This window comes from Chinchilla lanigera, unplaced genomic scaffold (genome assembly GCF_000276665.1).
Source record: "Chinchilla lanigera isolate Chin_1 unplaced genomic scaffold, ChiLan1.0 scaffold00042, whole genome shotgun sequence".
In the NCBI taxonomy this organism is placed as follows: domain Eukaryota; kingdom Metazoa; phylum Chordata; class Mammalia; order Rodentia; family Chinchillidae; genus Chinchilla; species Chinchilla lanigera.
In genome coordinates, this window is record NW_004955443.1 from 3,591,625 (window position 1) to 3,597,769 (window position 6,145).

The 6,145-nt window shown below is 38.8% G+C and overlaps 1 pseudogene; it reads right to left on the reverse strand.

The window, feature by feature from the left end:
• Nucleotides 1-3,515: 3,515 nt before the first annotated feature.
• LOC102028477 lies at nucleotides 3,516-4,517 on the reverse strand (annotated as a pseudogene).
• Between the last annotated feature and the right edge of the window lie 1,628 nt (nucleotides 4,518-6,145).

Here is a 6,145-nt window from a genome sequence, read left to right on the forward strand (position 1 = left end):
GATCTGTCTTTTTGTGACACTAGGGTATAGAGATCCCCCAATGCAATTGTATTAGTGCTTATTTGATTTTTTATGCCCATTAGAATTTTTTATATAGTTTGATGCACTGATATTTTTTGCATATATATTTATGATTACTATCTTTTCCTCTTACACTGTTCCCTTTAGAAGGATGCAATGACCTTCTTTATCTCCCTTAATCAGTTTTGCTTGAAATTAATTTTCTCTGCAAATAGAATAGCTACCTCTGTTTTTTTCTAGGTTCTTGTAGCACAGAGTGTTATTTTTCATCCTGTAACTTTCAGCCTATGAATTTCCTTTTGAGTTAAATGTGTTTCTTGTATGCAGCATATTGTTGGATCTTGCTTTTTCATCCATTCTGGCAGTCTGTGTCTTTTGATTGTTAAATTGAGACCATTAATATTGATGGTTCTAACTGGTATTATTAACTTATTTTTGTCATGTTATTTTCCTTTGTTGGCACCCCTTCGTTTTTCTTCCCTCTGCTTAACTGTTTGCCTTGCCTCATGGATTCCTTCTATTGGAGTTCATGGAATTGTAGTCATTTTTGTCTCTTTCTAGAATATCCTGTGAAATATTTTGCAGTGCTGGTTTGGTGGTCATAATTTTCTCAGATGTTCTTTGCCATGGAAGTATCTTATTTCTCCATCAGTTTTGAAAGATAGTTTTGCAAGTTACATCAATCTGGGGTGAAGGTGGTTTTCTTTTAAAAATTCAAACACTTCACTCCAACCTCACTTGACTTGATGCTGAAAAGCCAGCTGTAATGCTGATAGGCTTTCCTTTATAGGTGATTTGTCTCTATTCTCTAACAGCTTTTAATATTTTATTCTTGTGTTGAATTTCTGGAATCTTGACTATGACATTCCCGGCCATATTTATTTTTAATTGTGGCTAATTGGCATTCTATATGCCTCACTTAAGTTTATGCTAAATTCTTTTTCTCTAAAGAGTAATTTTCTGCCATGACATCTGTAAACAGTTTTTAATATAATTTTTTCTATCTCCTGCTTTTTCATTGATTCCAATCAAACTTAATTTATTCTTATTTGCCTCATTTAGCAGCTGCTGTATCGATTTCCCATGGTCCCTTGCTATATTTAAGAAATCTTTCTTTTTATGATCTCTAACTGCAAGCATGCCTTCTATATCTGAAATCCTGCCCTCTCATTGGCTTAATCTTGTGCAAATACATTCAATAGAATTTTTATTCTCCTGGATATCTACTTGAATCTGTCTTATGGATTCAATTTCTTTCCTATGCTGAGCATGCATGATTTCCATAATTTTCTTAAGGTCCTCTATTTTTTTTCTCTGTATCTGCTATAGAATCACTAGACATGGTTTTCACTTCAGACACCATCTCTGCAGTTTTCTGAGAAATTATTTCTGATTTTCTTTTTTCTAGAGCCTCATTCAATTGTTTTTCTGTTACCAGTTCAAAGAAGCCAGGTGGCTGGGTTTCAGATAGTCCTGGGTTTGCCTTTGGGGAACTAGATGTCTGGAGTTGCATCTTGTTCAAGTGTTTTCTCATTTTCTTTTCTGTTTTTTAATTTAATTCTTGGGTGATGTTTATAAATTACCTATGGTCGGTTGCTTTATTGTTAGCCTTTAGAACTCTTAGGAAATGACTACTTCTCCAAATTGTCTTTCAGTTGTAGCTGGTTTTGGGGTTTTGAGTCTATTGAAAGATCTTACATTTTCAATTTATTGGGGATGAGAAGTTACTACCTGTTTAGCCTAGGCCTTGGTTGTTTGGCACTATGTCACAGTATTTTCTCTGGCCCTTAGTCAATCTCAGTCTTAAAATACCAGGAAGAACAACTGTTTAGAATGATTACATCACTTTTGGCTATAGTGGTACCAATGACAATTGCATCAAACACAGCCTAGAAAATGACAAACTGAGCTACCCATTAATTTGTCACCTTAACTGTGTGAAGTAGATGTCTGATTATATGACAAAACCTACACAAACCAGGAAATTTTACACAGTATACAAGTCCTTAATGTTAATTTTGTCCTTAGGGTTTAAAATTTAAAATGGGTTAAGGAGAAAATAGTGACGTGGAAGAGATTTGAAGTAAGGCTAGAGGGTAAAGTGGGATAATGCTAACTTTGAGAAACTGGTGCAGGAGATTGGAGGAAAAGAGAGAAGGAAGAAATAAAAAGAACAGAAGAGAACCACAACTGCAAAGAGACTAGCATATACAAACAAGATCAAACAGTGAAAAAGAACCAGAAAACCAAAAACACAAACAAAATCTCCATCACAACAAAGAAAGAAACAAAATAGAGGAAAAAAAAGAAAAAAGTCCACTTCCAGCTTTGTCTCCACTGTCAGTGGTAGACAATGTGTGGAGACAGAGTGCCTACCCATGTTGATTTAACCCAGCAAGACAACAATAGCTTTTTGGTGGGGTAGTGGATAATCTCAGTGAACCTGCACCTTCTGATCAATACCAGACTAATTTGTCTGCAGTTTCTGTGGGCCTGAGCTCAGCTGGGAGCCACAAGATGGAGCCAGCAGATGCTCTGAGTTCTGAGCTCAACCAGCCCCTCTCCAAAATGGTTCCCAGCAAATTGCTCTCTACATGGGAAAACTGAGCTCTCCGTACTCACCACCAGCTAGTGCTCATCATATCTGCTGCTCCCTTATACTGCTGAATCTCTCCTTGGAGGTCTCTGTTACCAGTCATCACCATGTGTCCACAGGTCTGAATTGCTCCTCTCATGCAGTGAGGCCCATCTCAGGGAGAAGATGCTGCCAGCTACCTACTTCTTTTTCACTGAAGTTGCTCTCTTCCCCCTCTCTGTGGGCTTCAATTCACACCACAGATCCTTCCTGGGTCCAGGAGACCCAGTTCCCTCTCTCTTGTCTTTCCCATGTTGCTATATTCCAGCATGTGGATGGCAACTCTCAGAGAGGGCTCTTTCTCTGCTGCTTACCACTCCACCATCCTGGTCCTCCCTCCAACATAATGTTATTAACTAGCCCACATTTTGTTTATGCTATAATTTCAATTTATAATACTGTTCTCATCCAAGTTTATAAAAATTATGTAGTTTAAAGCCTATCTATTATAATCACTATTAATCTCTTTAATCATTGCTAAATTCATGAACCAGAAATCCTCTCATCATCTTCCCCTGATCCTCACATCACTTTATATATTCTTTTCTTACAATATTTATCTTAGTCTTTTCAGTAGTTTGATCTCTGTGTTTGGGGTTGTCTAACACTCCTTTATCATATTGTAAGTTTTGAATGACAAGGTATATGTCTTATTCACTGTTTTAACCACAATTTACTTTGTAGAATACATAATTTCTATTCAATAAATACTTGAGTTTTATTAAAAGAATTTACATAATGAAGCTACTTAGAATTTATTAAAAAATTTGTATGAATCCAGCATACATATTGCTTTTTTGATATTTATTTATTTTTTGTAGGTATATAAGGTATTTATTAATGGACAAGGCCAATAGTCTCATTTCTTCTTGGACACACCCAGAATGTGGCCATGGCATCCAGTGGTCTTGGTGTGCTGGTCTTGGATCTGAAGGTCCCAGAAGTGGCCCCCTGTGGGCCCTAATCTTCTTTAGTTGCTCTAGGTCTTCTCAGAGCTTGTTTTCCAGACCATTGGTCAGAACCTAGCTGTACTTCCCATCCTTTACATCCTTCTGTCTATCCAGAAACCAGTCTGGGATCTTGTACTTGCATGGATTCTGCATGGTAGTGATCACATGCTCCACCTTATCCTCAGTGAACTCTCCAGCCCTCTTGGTAAGGTCGATGACTGCTTTCCTCAATACCACATGAGTGTATCTTCACCCCACACCTTAGTGGCAGTGACAGCAAAGGCTATTTTCCACCACCCATTAATTGGTTGGTGTTTAGTACTCACAAAATGCGTTGGAACATCTCAGGGATCACTAGAGATATGGTGGTGGCAGCAATAGCAGCGTGTAGGCCTTCTACAGAAGAGTTTCTTGGATATTTAGATAGAAGTCATGGACAGTTTCCTTTGATCCAAAGATCTTTCTGATCTTTGAATAAATATAGTGAGCATAACATGGGTAATAGAAAAAATGAACCTAGTGTACAGCTAGACAAAATATAATACTTCTGAAAGGAAAAAAGTGAACTTTGGAACACAGAGATGAAATACATGCAGTGAAACTATATCCATTATGTAATAATCAGAGTAAATTGTTGAAAATAAAGTATAAAGTAAATTTTTAAGTGTTCACAGATGTATTTGTGCTTACTAGGTCAGCTCTAAAGGATGAAAAGAGATGATTCACTGAGGAGGAATTAAAGTTTGCAGATGTTATAAGGGATGCTAAAAGAATGAGGCAGACAGGAGTTCTGGATTAAACAGAGCAAATGCAAATTGGCTGAAGCAATTTATTAGAGCAGAATAAATGATCAGGGTGAAAAAATGTAGATTCTTATTAAAAATGAAAGAAACACCTGGCTGCCCTTTCATATCTTTAAATATTGGCTTTTCAGACAGCCATAATATTGAGTTAGCTGCTTGTCTATGTGTATGCCTCTTCATGTATATGTGTTTCCTACACCACTGCACCACAATTAGTTATGCAAATCCTATAAAAATGCATGCTACAGCAAAATGCTATGGTCCAATTTACAGAACTCTGTGTAAATATGGGGTACAGTGGTACTTGATTCTCAAAGATTTTGTGGAAGATAATACTTTTCTCAAAGGTTCACTATAATATTTTCAATCCTATGTGAAATTTCAGCGTGTTTCTCCACTCCCTTCAAGCAGCAGAATCTATGTTTTTCTTTTTAAACCCAAGCATGTCTGATACATTGATTAGCCAAATAGGCTGGTAGTGCAACTTTGTGATTTCTTGGGCTATGTTATAAAACATGACATAGTTTCAGTTGGGTATGTCTTCCTCAAATATGAAACTTCAGGTCACTACGATGGAAAGAGTATGTGCACAAATGAGAGAGGAGAGGGGCTGGGGATTTAGCTCAGTGGCACAGTGCCTGCCTGGCAAGCTCAATGTCATGAGTTTGATTCCCGGTACCAGAAGAAGAAAAACAAAACAAACAAGCAGAAAAACAAATGAGAGAGGAGAGAAGGAAACAGAAGGAGAATGGGAAGGGAGGAGGGGAGAAGGGGAGAGGGGGATGAGGAGGGGGAGAGAAAAGGTAGAGAAAGCACATGAATCCTCAAAGAGCTCTAGCTGTCCCTTACCTCTTTGAGTCTTCACAGCACAAGCATAAGATGATTCTGCCCTTGCCATTGTCTGATTTTAGTCTTGTGAGAGATCTGAAGCAAGAATCACCAGGCTGAGCCTAGAATCAAAAAGACAGTGAGAAAATTATTGTTGCTGAAGTCACTAGGGTGGGGTGGTATACTGGTCAGCTTTCCCATCACTGGGGCAATATGTTGTACCCGCAATTTAAGGGAGGAGGGGTATATTTTGCTCATAGTCGCAGAATTCAGCCTGTGCTCAGTGACCCACAAGGCATACACATCATGGCAGAGAAGCATGGTGGAGGAAAGCTGATCAGCAGGTGGTGACTGGGAAGCACAGCAGGTCGGAAAGACCTGGAGAAGAAGGGGATAAAGACCAGGTATAGCCCTCATGGTCCGGATATGGTAAAAAGAAACCCCAAAACGGCACCCAGGATTTGGAGACAGATTTACTTAACATCTGATGGGCACTGACAGGGAATCAACTGTCCTTCAAAATGTCAGGCCTCAAATGGTTTTTATGGGGCTGCAAAGGAGTGGGTCAGAGGTAGGGTACTTGGCTGTTTTTGGTTGATTCTTACGATACACATCATAGTGATGAGCTATGCATCACAGCGACTAGCAACAGAATCAACTGGAACCGGAACAGGAACTGTCACCTGTGCAACTGAGACATACTAGCTGGGAGGGCATTTTCTGCTACAGTTCTGCCCTCATGACTCACTTCTTTCAATGAGGCCTGGGTCCTAGCAGCCTATTCATCTAGGAAACCATGAACGTGTTAATCCATTGACAAGGTTAGTGGTTTCTCTATCCAATCAGTTCCAGAAGTATCTCTTTCTCTTCCTCTCTCTCTCTCTCTCTCTCTCTCTCTCTCTCTCTCT